The sequence below is a fragment of the Mauremys mutica genome, chromosome 14, assembly GCF_020497125.1.
Source record: "Mauremys mutica isolate MM-2020 ecotype Southern chromosome 14, ASM2049712v1, whole genome shotgun sequence".
In the NCBI taxonomy this organism is placed as follows: domain Eukaryota; kingdom Metazoa; phylum Chordata; order Testudines; family Geoemydidae; genus Mauremys; species Mauremys mutica.
Window position 1 is genome coordinate 35,538,311 of NC_059085.1, and position 16,308 is coordinate 35,554,618.

The following is a 16,308-nucleotide window of genomic DNA, read 5'->3' on the forward strand; positions in this document are numbered from 1 at the left end:
GAATAATCTCTTAGTATATTGTTTGTAACAGAAGTGATGTCGTATTTCAGAGCTCATATTCTCATACATATCATCATCATCAAAAACACAAAAGAACCAAATCCTGAAGTCCTCACTCATTTTTTTCCTCCTTCCAGTCCTTGTACACTGGAACCAGTAGAAGTTTTGTTTGTGATAGCAGAGAAGGGGGAAAGGGAGGAAAAAAGGGGAGGGGAAGAAATAAAATAAAATAAAAGAAAGATTGAAAAAGTTGGCCCAATAAAAAAGTACTTAAGTACACCTATCCTAATCCTGCAAACCCTCATTCAGATAAGCAGTGTTACCCATGTATGTATCTCCATTCATCTTGATAGGACTACTCAACTGAGTAAGGGTTTACAGGATTGAGCTCAACTTCTTTAAAAGATTTACATAGTTTATGTGTTGGTTTTGCCAATGTTTTGTATATCACCAGAAATTTAAAAAAAAAAAGTAACATGGTCTAATGATGTAAATGTAAAAATGTAAATATTCCTCTTGGCATAGAACCCACACAAACCAACTGGGGTGTGTGGTTAAACATTAAAAAGGCTGTAAGGTACAAAAAAATGTCTCTACCAATTTAGAGGTTAATATTTTAGTGATCCTCCCTTAAATAATACATCATCTTTTGAACAAGCTCATATTTTATAGATGAGGCTCTTTAAACCAAATTGAATTGAGCTACAGTGTTACTGTAGTGGTGTCCCCTCATCCTGAATCTCTCTTAACACTCATCGATTCCTGCCAGACACTCATTGATAGGGTTAATTAATTTATGAGCTTGTCATTACAAGTCATTGATTAAGATGTCTTTCTTAAAGATTTAATTATGCCCAAGGATAAAAGATTTGCTAATTATTGTCTTTTATCTAATTGAAGCTTTGTATTACAAATAAAGTTCAAAGGTTTAAGACAGTTGCCCTTTCAACCATTTGGACAAAGATGAGAATTTAATTAGAGGAGAGACCATGTTCTCACTGGCATCTTCAAATATGTTCCAGCAGCCATTCTGGTAATAGAACTGATGACTGTGCAAAATGGAGAGACCCTGGAAAAATCTTTTAACCTTTCTTGTTTTTCTAATGGTGTTGTACCATTGTTCCATTCTGGATCTGGTTCTACTGAGCAATTTGATAGTCTGGCACATGTAGAGGAATAGGTTAGATCAAAGTTTAGTCATTTCCCCAATACCCCCACTCCTCCCACAAGTGTGTATCCTTAAAATACTTACCGGTATATGCTTTGAAAATCCTCACACTGGGGGGATAACTCCTAATACCGTTGCTTTCATTCCTTCAAAATGAAAGCAAAATGTGGGTTATAAGAATTGTACATATTTGATGACTAATTCCTCAAAACCTCAGTGTCCAAATATATTAAGAAATTTTAACATGAGTGATACAAGAGAAGTCTCTTTCTGTATCATTGAATTGACTCAGTCTCATGTCTTCATTCTGCAGTTATTTCAAAGTAGCACAAATCAAGAAGAAATTATATGCATGTGTAGAGAACGACAAATCATAACAAGAGGCCTATTTTTTTTTAATTTAATTCTTAGTGTGGGATTGCACCACCATTAACTTTAAGTATACAAGCAGTAGTTCTAGATGCATATGGTAGTTTTGGATGCATACATGGGAACTACACATGCAGATAATCATTTTAACACCTTCCTGAGCACAGACTTTCATGTATATGGTTTCACAGTGGTAGCCGTGTTAGTCTGTATCAGCAAAAACAAGGAGGAGTACTTGTGGCACTACATAATACCCATACTTGTGTAAGTCTCTAAGGCCTGGTCTACACTAAGGGGGGGGGAGTCGAACTAAGGTACGCAACTTCAGCTACGCGAATAGCGTAGCTGAAGTCGAACTACCTTAGTTCGGGCTACTCATCCGTCCAGATGCCGCGGGATCGAAGTCCGCGGCTCCAAGGTCAACTCCGCCACCGCCGTTCGCGGTGGTGGAGTTCCAGAGTCGACCGGAGCGCGTGGGGCGTTCGAACTATCGCATCTTGATTAGACGCGATAGTTCGAACTCCGAGAAGTCGAACTCTCCGCGTCGACCCGCGCGGTAAGTATAGATCTACCCTAAGGTGCCACAAGTACTCCTCGTTGTTTTTGATGTAAACGGTGACACAAGTTAGCTTTTGCACAGAGTTGCAAATATGCACCTCTAAAAAGGTTGGCCAAGTGAAGATACAAGTTGGAAACAAAGTATTTACCATTATGAAACATTAGCACATCATAATTAATACAATTGGAAACAAAGTGTTTTATAAGCAGAACAGAAGGGCATGGACTAAATGGAGAGAATGGAGCAGACTGATCTGCAATAGGAGAATGCCTATAAAATTGAAAAAAGTAAGATCCACAAGATAGTAATTAGACCTGCACTTTTGTATGGCTCTGAATGCTGAGAACTGATGAAGAGACAGGAGCAGATCTTGAATACAGTTGAAATGAACACGTCAAGATGGATGCTTGAAATTACAAGGATGAATCATGTTTGGAACAAATAAATTACAGGAAGTGTGAAGGTAGTACCAATTATAGAAAACCTGAAGGAATCCAGGCTTAGTTGGCTTGAGCATGTGAAAAGATCAGAAGAATATATAGGAAACAGGGTGTTATACTTAGAAGTGGAGGGTAAGAAAAGGGTTGAAAGCCCCAACACGAGATAGGTGGATACCATACTAAAGGATTTGATCAGCTGTGGCATCTCCAAGAAACTGCTTCAAGACAGACTGGAATGGAGAGGACTTGAAAAGCTGACCCCATATAGATGGGACTAAGGCAAGAACAAACAAACAAGATTATCTTATATTGACATCAAGGCTGTATCTAGCCAGAAGGAAGTTCCTGCTACCCAAAAGCTCTGACAATACCCATTAAATAAAATAATATTGTTCTGAAACTACAAAACATTCCAAGTAGGTATATCATCAGAATAAATGCCACTCTGTCAGCTAATCAAATTGCTTGACATTTATACATATTATTAAACAAGTATAAATCAATTCATTTGTATAATCAATACAAACTGTAGTTCTGAAAATCTCCCTCATTTATTGCATATAGTTTGAGAATAGAATACTTAACAGTTAAAAGAGATTATGTATTTTTCCTCTTTTCCAGTGTTCCAAATTAATGTTTGTGGACCAAAGAAACAAAGTACCAGAGGGGAGCCATGTTAGTCTGGATCTGTAAAAAGCGACAAAGAGTCCTGTGGCACCTTAAACACAAAGAAACAGAGTGGATTTTCTGGGAGTCTTTTATAGAAGTGGCCTCAAACTACAAAAACCATAAATTTGGGGGCATTCAAAATTCAAATCCTTATCCAAAGCCAAATATTTGCAAACATCTCATAAAAGGATTGAACTTGTAAATATCCATGCACACAATCATGCAATAAGTATTTTTTCTGGGTGGGGGAAGTGGGGAGGAGAGAGACTCACACACCTTAACCAGCTGCATGAGAATTTCACAATACTTATGTGCACTGCACGGAAATTAGTTTATGAAGAGTGTGACAAGGTCACAAAGTCTTTACATTTTGTTAAATAATGTAAATCAATAGCCAATGAGCTCTGTTCAATAGCATAGTGCCATTCAGAAGACTACTCATCAATAACAAAGCAAATCTAGCTCCCTTCTGAAAAGGTAACAAAAAGCACAGCAAAGCAGATTGTGCACATTTCCAATTCTACACTCTTGCAATTATTTACTGAATACAAAATTATAAGCCATTGCAGAAGAACCTCACTAATCCACATTAATGGTGTTTGAGGAGGGAGGGAGGGAGGGAGATGCATTCCCAATGTTTCTGTAATGACAGGATGTTGACAATGAGACCAGGAATTTCACACTGGCTACTGCAACAATGGGCTTGATTCCACTCTCACACCAGTATGATGCCACTGAAGGTAGTGGTGTTTGGGCGATCATAATCTGACCTGAGTTCAACACAGTCACTCAAGATTTACACTACGGAAATCGAAGATCCAAGCCAACAGACTTAGAGAGAGGATTCCTTCTTTATTCGGTTTTGGAATTTTTTGAACGTTCTTGAATAAAAGAAGGAACTTCACCTGTGCTCTTAATTCAACACTGGAGGAGGGTAGTAGTTAGCTGTGGCTCTATTGTAGTAGTGAATTACATATCAATATAGATCATCATCGAAAGTACAAAAAACATGATTCAAGAGTACAGTGATTTACTAAAGTTAAATACAAGTGATCAAGAAAGCAATCAGCATTCCAATAGGTTCTCTTTTCTTCTCACATCTAGAACTTAAAGTTATATGCAGTTATCCTTGGGCCATTCTGCAACCATTCCATATGGAGATGGGCCCTGAACCCCTGTCCTGAATTTTGAGAAAGGTTGGATTCAATAAGAACTTCACTGTTTGGGCCAATCTCTCCAATGTGCCCAAACTGCAACTCTGAATCCACTGCAGAAGTCCATTTCTAGATCCAACCACTGCAGCTCAAAACTCAAACTCTTGCATCCTCTCAACTCCCTATAACGTCTGAAGGGTTTGGCCTCAGTTGAAAGCTTTGGATTCATACTTCCAACATTTTGTTTGGTCCATTATATAGATGGTGACCCACTGTGAAATTTGCATACGGTTCTGAATCCAGGGATGAACTTTCTCAAACTTCAAATCTGAACATATTTTTGGATTTCTAACAATTTCTACCCTAAATTTTAAAAAGATATACACTTTATTTATTTAGTTTACTTTGGTACTTTTCTTTCAGTCTTGATACTTCAGCGATACTCATTACTACATTAGTGTTGTTTGTACAGAAGCCATGGTGTACTAGATGCTGTATAGATTGATAAGACAAGTCCCTGCTCTACCTAGTATACAACCTAAAATAGATGATATGTACTCAATAGAATCATAGAACTGGAAGGGACCTCAAGAGGTCATCTAGTCCAGTCCCCTGCACTTATGGTAGGACTAATTATCTAGACCATTCCTGACAGGTGTTTGTCTAACCTGCTCTTAAAAATCTCAATCATGGAGATTCCACAACCTCCCTAGGCAATTTATTCCAGTGCTTAACCACCCTGACGGTTAGGAAGTTTTTCCTAATGTCCAACCTAAACCTTCCTTGCTGCAATTTAAGCCCATTGCTTCTTGTCCTATCCTCAGAGGTTAAGGAAAACATTTTTTCTTCCTCCTCCTTGTAACAACCTTTTACATACTAGAAAACTGTTGTCTCCTCTCAGTCTTCTCTTTTCCAGACTAAACAAACCCAACTTTTTCAAATCTTCCCTCATAGGTCATGTTTTCTAGACTTTTAAATCACGTTTGTTGCTCTTCTCTGGACTCTCTCCAATTTGTCCACATCTTTCCTGAAATGTGATGCCCAGAACTTGACAATATTCCAGTTGAGGACTAATCAGAGCAGAGCAGAATGGAAGAATTACTTCCTGGGTCTTGCTTACAACACTCCTGCTAATATATCCCAGAATGACGTTCACTTTTTTTGCAACAGCATTACACTGTTGACTCATATTTAGCTTGTGGTCCACTATGGCCCCTAGATGCCTTTCAGCAGTACTCCTTCCTAGGCAGTCATTTCCCATTTTGTGTGTGTGCAACTGATTGTTCCTTCCTAAGTGAAGTACTTTGCATTTGTCCTTATTGAATTTCATCCTATTTACTTCAGACCCTTTCTCCAGTTTGTCCAGATCATTTTGAATTTTAATCCTATCCTCCAAAGCACCTGCAACCCCTCCCAGCTTGGTATCATCCACAAACTTTATAAGTGTACTCTGTATGCCATTATCAAAATCATTGATGAAGAAACTGAACAGAACCAGAACCAATCCCTGCGGGACCCCATTTATTATGTCCTTCCAGCCTGACTGTGAACCACTGATAACTACTCTCTGGGAACTGTTTTCCAACCGGTTTTGCATACACCTTATAGTAGCTCCATCTAGGCTGCATTTCCCTAGTTTGTTTATGAGAAGGTCATGCGAGACAGTATCAAAAGCATTACTAAAGTCAAGATATACCATGTCTACTGCTTCCCCCCTATTCACAAGGCTTGTTACCCTGTTGAGGAAAGCTATCAGGTTGATTTGACATGATTTGTTCTTAACAAATCCATGCTGACTGTTACTTATCACCTCGTTATCTTCTAGATGTTTGGAAATTGATTGCTTAATTATTTGCTCCCTTATCTTTCCAGGTACAGACAAAAGTGACAAAAGGAAGAGTGACCTAGAGTTGGAGAGAAGCCTGCATCTTGTCAGCCCATATTTCTGTGGGGTTTATTTATTTTCATAAGTTCAGGGCATCTCATACTATTATTTATAGATATTTCTATAGAGCTCACAAAATACTGTTTAGAATATGCCATTTATCTCTAGAGAATACTACTCTCCTCCTTTCTTCTCTGAAGGTGGTTTCTTATAACTAATTCTTTCTGCACATGGCCAGAGGATTCAGGGGGCCTGGGGCAAAGCAATTTCAGGGGCCCCTTCCATAAAGAAAAGTTGCAGTACTATAGAATACTATATTTTTGTGGGGGGCCCTGTGGCGCCCGGGACAAATTGCCCCACTTGCCCTGTCCCGCTGGGCAGCCCTGGAAAAAACAAACATTTAAAAACCTTCCGCATCTTGGTACAAACCCAGTTTTGAGAAAAAACTTCCTTTTCAAGTCACCTATACAAGGTATCACTGGTTCTCAGCATCAGCTAGTGCTAAAGGCACTAAAGCTCATTAAAAGGGTTGGACAAATATTTTCCATCAAAACTTTTTTTGGATCAAAAACTAGGGGTTTTTAGAAAGCAGAAAAAAATCACGGACAATGTCTGCTTTCCTTCAAAATTTGTTGTGGTTTTTTTAATTGAAAAGCTGAAATTAGTCTGCCAAAACCTGAACATGGTTTGGGGTTTCAGAAGCGTGTGGCTAAATACTTGCTGCTTGCTGTATTTGATTGTTTAAAGAAACAATAAAAAAATCTGCTTTAAAAAAATCCAGAACTTTTGAACCTCCTCAGCTTGTGACCAAACGCCTGAGCCCATGCAGTCAGAGATTTTTCCAGGTTTCTGATACTCTGCTGGCTTCCTTGACACATATTTGTCTCCATAACTTTGGGTTCATTTAGGTTAGAACATAAGAATGGCCACACTGGGTCAGACAAAAGGTCCATCCAGCCAAGTATCCTGTCTACCAACAGTGGCCAATGCCAGGTGCCCCAGAGGTAGTGAACCTAACAGGTAATGATCAAGTGATCTCTCTCATGCCATCCATCTCCACCCTCTGACAAACAGAGGCTAGGGACACCATTCCTTACCTATCCTGGCTAATAGCCATTAATGGACTTAACCTCCATGAATTTATCTGTTTCCTAGAGACTGGCTCCATGGGGTCCCTCACAAACTGGAGACGTTTACTGTGGGTTTGTCTTTAGTATAGACTATGTACATACTCTACGAACTGAGCATTTGAGCCTTGTTCCAGATTCTGGAACGAGCCTATAGTGTGAAAACTAGAATGCTCATAATAGCACATGCATGTGAATGGACACAGAGTGCTAAAATTAAATTAACCCAGGGGGTCTCAAACTGGGGATCGGGATCCCTAAGGGGGTCACGAGGCTATTATTGGGGGTTGCGAGCTGTCAGCCTCCACCTCAAACCCTGCTTTGCCTCCAGCATTTATAAATATAAATATATTAAAAAGTGTTTTTAATTTATAAGGGGGTTCACTCTCAGAGGTTTGCTATATGAAAGGGGTAACCAGTACAAAAGTTTGAGAACCATTGAATTAACCCCTCTGGAGCCTCGGGGAATGCAGGGTGGGGGATCTCCCTTGGTAGGGTTGGGAAGGAGGTAGGTGGTATAGGATATTGCTCGTCTCATGTGATCTCTCCCCCATGGCTCTATTACTGTTAATCAAAAGTGGCTAATTTTAAATGAAGCTACCCTCCCCTGACATGAATCTCCCTATGGCACTGAAATTAAATGTAGACTATAATTTGGCATTTGAGAAGTGAAAGGGATGGTAGCCCTAAGGGAGAAGATAACAGCATGGCTCTGTGTTAAACAGCTGTCTGCAAGCCTCAAACTGCTGAATGAGCTTTAGGGTAGGGAAGGCTGTGCCTCCCCAAACAGCCTGGCCCTGCCCCCATCTGACCTTCACCCACTTCCTGCCCCCCCGACTGTCCCACTCAGAATCCCTGACCCATCCTGCTCCTTGTCCCCTGACCACCCTGCCCGAGCCATGCCCTTTTAGCTCTGTCCAGGGCCACTCCTGGATGCGGCGCGCTGAGGCGCCGGGAGATGAGAGAAGGCGGAGGCAGGAGCAGGGCCGGGGGGGGAGCCTCCAACATTCTCATGGGGGCCCCGTGGGGCCCGGGACCTGGGGCAAATTGCCCCACTTGCCCCCCCACCCCCTCTGGGCAGCCCTGACACATGCTGTTTGGGGAAATGCTAGTCTTGCATCATGCTCTAAAGTAGGAGATTTGGGCTCAGTTTGATTCTTTGTGGACTGTACTTTTTTCCCAAACATGATAGGAGAGCACATTTTTAAAAAGCTATGAAAGGAACTGTATAGAACAGGAAATTGCATAAGAGAATCACTGTATGCATTTTCTTTCCTAAAAAGGGATGGGGGGGTACTTATAAAAAAAATTAAAAAAAAAAGCCACCAAGCCTAAGCGAGGTCCCCAGTTTCTCAGTTACCTGAGCACAGATTATGTACCAGCACTCCCCATGTTAGGTAAATATTGCTACTGTGTTAATGCATTTTGTACATATCTCAGGACCTGTCAATATTCCAGGGAAAATCTTGACTCTTCTTGAGAAGGTCAGGGTATTTCCTGGGAGGCTAAGGCATGTAAAATGAAGCATCTTTCATATTGACTGACACTAAGCAGTAGTTCTCTTGCCTGGTATGAACTAGTGCTTCCAGTGAAAACATTTTGAGTTGATTGGTCTCAATGAATGAACTCAGCTTCCTCAGATCAAAGATGAACTCAAATTTGTTCTTTTATACAAACTTTAAAATGAAAGATGTAATCATCTGATAAACAACAAGGCTTTGACATGACTTGACTCTCTCCTAAGAGATTTATAAAAAAGGAAAATACCAATCAGATTCACCGTGATGCCAGAAGTTGTTGTTTAAAGGAATGACATATGTTCATTTCCCTAGGAATATTTTTTCAAAGGTGACAGAACGCTATTTTCGAAGGACAAGAAACTAGTATAAACCTCATTTAGTTACCCTGAATAAAGCTCCCCGAGTCTGAAAGAGTTCATATTCACAAGGATCTTATTGATTTTTGGAGATATATGTTCCAGGGGCTAAAGGACAATGAGAACTAGAAATAAAAAGTAACCTAGATAGTATGCTCTTTTAGGCAGGAACTTTCTTTATGTTGTGTTTGTGCAGTGCTTAAAATAACAGAGATCTGGCCTCTAGACACTACTGCAATAATTTAAAAAATAAAAAATAAAAAAATAGTAAAGCTGAGCAAATACTGCAAATCATTTCTTGTGAATATTTGCTCCAATTTTAAAATTAATTTGCTTGGACCATGGCTGCACCCCTTCTGTGGTCATTTTCATCAAACCTTTCTGTGATCAAGTTTTCAGATGCAATTATATTTCATTGCTAAATAAAACAATTCCTGAATATATGGTCTATAAGTTGTTTAAAATTAAACAATTCTGAAAAAGAGATTCACTATGGAATAGCACCTCCAGAAATTTAGCTTAGGTGTCTCATGCCCCCAGAGGAGGGAGTTGCAGAGAAAGCCAGTCCTGCACTCACCCCACAGTGGCAAATCCTGTCCTCCGGGGCTGGGCCCAGTTCCCTGCCCCAGGCATTGTGACCCAGCACACAGGGTTGCAGTGCGGCTCAGGTTCAGCCTGGTCATCCCCCTCCATCATGACCAGTGTGGGGTAGCCAGGCCAGATTTGAGTGAGTGGCACTGGACCCCTTCGTTCTAGGTCACAGCACCACTCACTCAAATTTGTAGGTGCGGCTAGGCCAAACCTGAATGGCGCCCAGAACAGGGAGCCCAGCTCAACCCCACTGGGCAGGAGCCGCTACTGCAAAGTGAGTTTTTCATTTCATTGGTTGTTTTTCATTTTATTTTGTGTTATTGCACATTTGTCAAAAACATGGAGCGCTGTCTATTTTTGTAGGAGGGACAACACAGAGAGACTCTACTGGGTAAAGAATAAATAGGCAAACAAGATCTTGAGGAAATTTATTCTTCCTACCCCTATTTATACCTCTCAAAGTTGTTCTGGCACTATTATAAGGCAGAAGTTTACAATATTATTTATCATTCCATTCACACTTAGCAAAGAATGTTTGTGAAACTGAAAAGGTGCAGAGGGCAACCAAAATAATTCAGACGTTTGAGGGAGGTATGAATTATGATTAAAGATTAGCTGAAGTTGTCCTGTATAGCTCAGGAAATACAGATATGACAGAAAAAAAGGGGGATTCAATTTCTCAGAGACGTGGAAGGCAAGTGATAGACTGATGCAAATGAGCTGCGTCACAGTTGCTATTTCAAAACCAAGAGAGCATCAGGTGAACCCTGGGAGAATGATAAACAACAAACAATTCAGTTACATTTCATGAAGTGTGGTGGAAATATAGAACAAGACGTCAAAGTCAGTGATAGATGTAAGCAGCATAAAATCAAGCAGCAAATGGAAACATGGGACCTGAGTCTCCTCTCCAGTGGGAATCTGGAAAGACCGCAGTGAAATCAATCGAGTTACAAGAGTGTAAGACAAGTACAAGGGAGAGTAGAAATCAGGCCTGTGAGGTTTTTACTGTTATTGAAGAAAAAAGATGCAAGAACATAATTAATAAGATTAGATATCCTGGCAAAGGATAAGGTGCCAGGTGCTCAGATGGTACAAGCAGTGCTGCAAGTGAAATCCATTTCTTACCGATATGGAAGGGAGGGCACCTGGGGCATGTGACCTCCTCACGTGACCCTTCACATGACCCTTCCCCTCCCCGCCCCTAGCCCGGGGCCCCCACGCTGTCCCCGTCCCCTCCCCATGTCCCACCCCATTACCTGGGGAGGGGGGTGCTCTGTCCTCCTCCCGCTGCGCTGCAGCCTTCGGAACCGCAGCAGCAAAAGGAGCAGAACATGAGGCCACCAGGCACCTCCATGCCCGCAGCTCTACTGCCCCAGCCCTTCCACACAGGGTCTCCTCCATCTCTACAACAGCCAGTCCCGCCGGAGGTCAGGGCTGGAAGCGGGGATGGGGGTGGTACAGCCGCGCCAGAGGAGCTACCAGCATGGGACCGCCTGGTGGCCCCATGTTCTGCTCCTTTCCTCGCTGAGCCCCGCAGTTCAGGGCTCTCCCGGGAATCTCAGCAGGGAAAGGAGCAGAACGCCAGCAGCTCCTCCAGCGGCTGTACCACCCCAGCCCTGTCCTCTGGCGGGATGCTGCTGGACGGACGGAGCCGGAGGAGAAGCAGCTCTGGGGAAGGGCAGGGAGTGCAGCCGGAGGTTCTTCTCCTTTCCCCATTGGGAGGGGCAGCGGGGAAAGGAGCAGATCACTCCACTTTACCTTTATGCTTTATCCTGTGTCCCCACACCCCTTCATCAGTTCTCTCTTTAGACTGTAAGCACTTTGGTACGTTTTCTCTGCACGTCCAGGTACAACCTGATCCAAAAACGCACTGAAGTTGATGAAACTTAACTTTGGATCAGGCCTATAACAATCTATGCACTCCCAGGCATTGGGCAGGGTCTTATCAGGCCTTTCTTTCAATCTGTCTGCAGGTACTTATTGGCTTTTGAAAACTGGCATATGGGGGAGGTGGGGGCAGAATCACAGCTGTGCTTTACACATGCAACAATTTCCTTGGAAATTTAGTCCTGTAATAAAACATGCTATGCATAATGTATTCTAAAGCAATAGAGTTTGCATGTTTCTGTATGTAGAAAGCATGGGGCAGAGGTCGGAAGAGATTTTACAGTTTGATGCAACCTCATTGGCATTTTTGCTCCAAATATGCTTTTTAAAGTATTCACATGATGCTTTGGAACTGATAAATTTTAATGGTCTCAGATTGGGGAGAGGGTGTTTGTTCAGCCATTTTAATGGGTGTTTTATGTTTCCAGATGCTCTATGCTAGTTTATTAGGAAGAGCTTCTCATTATCGTAAAATGTACATGCTTCATAGGCTGGATTCTCTTTGAAACAACCCTTAAAAAAAAAAAAAAGCAGCCCAGTATTTTGACAAAAAATTGCTCAAATGATCATACAAAGATGCTATAGCGCATACAAGGACATAGAAAGTGTTCTTATTCTTGTAACTAGAAACCTGATGGCTATTACAATGGAACGTTGTAAACGGGCGGTACTCACCCCTGCCACGCCTCCTGCTGGTTGGTCTCGGAATTTCCCGCAGTCCAGCCCTGGAGCACCCTCGGCAGGCTGGTGATCCCCCTGTTCGCAGGCCCCCGTGTCCCTCCCTGAACCCGGTGCCCCTTTCTATAATTGGGTCTCCCCCTCCCAGGGGAACCCCCACCCTACTATCCCCACTTTGCCTCAGTAGTGGCCACTGACAGTCATGGCCTAGCCCCACACCCTGGGGCAGACTGCAGTATCAGCCCACTCATCACAGGCAATAGGGGTTTGGACCTGCTGCTTTGGCCTACCCCTGGGCTGCCCTCTGCAACTCCCAGTACCTTTGGCCCTTTGCTAGGCCGCAGCCTGGGGCTTTCCAGGCTGGAGCTTCCCTAGCTCCTCAGCCTTCCCCAGCCCTGCTTCACTCAGGTATCTAGCCTCAGGCCCTAAGCAGCCAGGCCCATCTCTCTCTATGGCCAGAGAGAGACTGTGTGGGCTCTGGCTTCCCTGCTTCTTATGAGCCCCAGGGCTTCAGTTTGGGGCGTGGCCCCCAGCTGCAGCCACTTTCCCAATCAGCCCAGCTCTGTCAGGCCACTTTTAACCCCTTAAACCCCCCGGAGCAGGGTCCACCCTGCTACAAACGTGTATGCATTTTGTTGTGTTTTCCTTTATTTAAGATATTGCACTAGAGTGAACAAATAACACTTAGCATGATGCTTTGTCTATATGAACATTTTCTGAATCAGTTCTTTATATTGGTCTACTAATTCTTTGCTAAGCATATAGCAAGCATCTTTTGACTAGTGCATTAATAAGACCAGCTTTTTTTTTTTTTAAAGTAACTATCAAGTTGCCACAGAACCATGCACACTGAAAGTGTCTGGCATTAAGATCATACAGTGCACCATGTCCTTTTTCCAGGATATTGAAAACACAGTTTTCATCAGAGTGTGGACACTTCTAAAACATATTCTTTGTTAGGAGAATTTTGGTTCAAAATGCACCATTGTAAACAACTGGTAAAATGTCTCCCCTGCAGCAACATCCAGGTTTCTGTAACTGGTTTATTTCCAGACATTTAACCAAGACTTGGCTCTATGCCAAGCGTAAGTCTGCATTTATAATTAATATAGTAAACGTACCATTACACAGCCTACAAAACAACTCAGCCTTGTTAAATGATCCCCTCAAATAAGCAAATGAAAGATATCCTTATTCTGTCATGTGATGAATTGGGGCTATGGCTGCACAACTTACAAATTCTGGTTGATATTGTCAATTTATATTTTGAAAAACTGGTGTGTCATGAATGCCTGCATGTATATGGGGATCCACCACTGCTGACAGATCACAAGGCAGAAACACAGGGAAATATTGCAGGTGAATGTGGTACCTGGCCATCAGAAAGGTTATGCTAAAAAGCAACTCAAGCCTTAGAAATCCAGATTTAACTTAACTCCCTGATGGGACGGAGGAAGGCAGGAGCAGTGAAAACTTGCTAAGTGTAGAACAAAAAAAGATCAAGTGACCAAGAGGGGAATAAATAAATACGGGACTAGGGGACACCAGACAGGAGGAGGAAAGGGCAGGGGGGCCAGAGAGACCATGGTCACAGAACTTGGGTAAAAGGGTCCAGGAAGAAGAGGTCACCGAGCATGTAGCAACTGCATGGAACAGGGGACCCTGCCTGCTTTCCTGAGCCCAGATGGCCCAAGGACTCTGGACAACCCAAGGGACTCAAATCCCAGCCCTGGAGTAGTGAAGAAATTGAGGCAGGGACATGCGTTTAGTATATATTTTGTATGATCTGTACTCTTCTGTGCTTTATATAATTAAGTATAAAGGAGCATAAAAGTGTAAGACTGTGCAAAGTGAATGAGAGCGTATGTATGTGTGAGACTGCTTTACAACTACTGCATGTCCCTGAGAGTTAAACTGTGACCAGAAGCTTTGCATTTTTGGTGGAGTTCAGGGAGAGGGTGGGTTTAAACAACTGGGGTATCTTGGAGGGGTCATCGCTGGTCCTGGAGCCTAGGCCAAGTGGGCTGAGGTACTCCATTGCCGAAAAGTGATAACAGACAGAGTCAGTGCCCAGGAAGTGTGCCAGAGAGGTCAACGGAGAAACCAGTGCTGCAGGCTGCGGAGGCTTCATAAGCTCAACACACCCTAGGGATCCCGAGCAGAAAAGGCTTGGATTTTCCTCAGAGCAATCCCAGTGGGTGGCCAGGAAGGTTCTGTGACAAGTCAGTCCCAAAGAGGAGTCAGATGAAGGGAACTCACTTTAAAACCCGTGAGCCTGAGGGATAAGGTACATGACCTTGATAGCCTATCACTCCTTATTTTGACCATGTGGCCATCATCTTTTAACCTAAAACACATAACCTAAAGTAAAATCTTAGCTATGGATTTTGTCCAAGTATATGTGTAGTGCCCTTTAAGAAGCTTTCCTCAGGCACCATGCATTAACCCCTACGCATCTGGATTACACATCTACAATACATTATTTTGTATAGTATTGATCACATGACCTATTTAACATTTTTTGAAAGCTGCCTTTTCAAAGAAAGAGTAAAGAGAGCCATTTTCTTTTATTAAAATGTCTCAATGATCAATAAGAAAGTGAGGATTACCAAATTACCTAGAGTCAGGCTCATATTTTCTGATATGTGCCAACAGCCAGGAATGCACACGTTTATGCACATGCATAACCTCAGTTGACATATGTCATTGGGTATTGTACATACAAGTCAGATATATGCCATATCAGCTTTGGCATGGACACTTTTGAAAATGTGGGACCTGTCATTTATCCACAATTACCCTCCACAGTAGTTCTGAGATGTGACATCTGAGATACTCAGCATAGGAACAATGGCAGTAACAAAGAACTGAGATTTTCAGATAACTAATTAATAATGTAGCAAATTAACATTGATGGAATTTCTCCAACATTCTTTTCAACTAGAATCAACACAAGTCAAAAGGAACTCCTAAAAGCTACCTATTCCTCTTTTAAACTAGCTCCTTACCACTCTCTTGCACAGGGAAGCAATCAGGACAAATCAATGACAGAACTAACTACGCAGCATCATTAGTTATTTCCTAAAGTTATAGGCATTCCTCTAACCAACCTGTACTCACAGGACATTTTCAAGAAACTAACACTCTAAGGCTAAATGGTATGAATTCTTCTTGGAAAATAAACGCCAGTATGTGCCAATTAAAGTCTAACACATGTAAAGTATGCCATTAATTAATGTGATCTATTGTCAGATGGTTTTCTCGAGGTCAGTGTTTCAGGGTATAATCTGTATTTATTTTTGCTGTAAAAGATTATACCATTATCTTGGGCTACATTCCAGTATTGCTTAAATTTGTACTTAATGGGTGTATGATTTATCACAGCCTGTAATGCTATTGTGACAGGTGTCAACATTTAAAATTCTTCTCCTAACAGACCAAAAAAACCCATTACTGAAGATCTGTCCGCTGCGGTCGCTGCCGAAGAAAATGGCACCCCCCAAATCCTAGCGCCCTAGGCAATCGCCTAGGTGGCCTAAATGGTTGCACCAGCCCTGTGTGGAACCCTAATAAATTCAATGGGGCTCCATACAGGTGCAGGGGTTCTGTTTGCATGGTCCTCACTGAAGGGCCAAAGAACTTATGTTGGGTACATTTGAGTGGACATGGATAGATAAAATTAGTGGTACCTTTTTATCCTAGTTGAGGATTTCTCAGTCTGCTCAGTGAAATTTAGCACTTGGAGTAGAAAAATCTTTGCCAGGTTTAGAAGTTATTTTTTTCTCTGTACCCTAGTTTTCTCCAGGGCTGGTTTGACCATATTCTTACTCTGCAAGTAAAGCTACCTCAGCAGGAGAAGGAGGATGGTCCAGTAGGAGGAAGGATGGTCCATGGTCAGGGTA

At 42.2% G+C, this 16,308-nt stretch overlaps 1 long non-coding RNA gene across 2 annotated transcripts in view; it reads right to left on the reverse strand.

Moving 5' to 3' along the window:
• Positions 1-16,308, reverse strand: part of LOC123349145 — a 194,423-nt gene that overhangs the window by 159,869 nt on the left and 18,246 nt on the right. For both annotated transcript variants that reach the window (XR_006573396.1, XR_006573397.1), the window contains exon 2: positions 1,253-1,314. This is a non-coding gene — a long non-coding RNA (uncharacterized LOC123349145). The remainder of the gene's footprint in view (positions 1-1,252; positions 1,315-16,308) is intronic.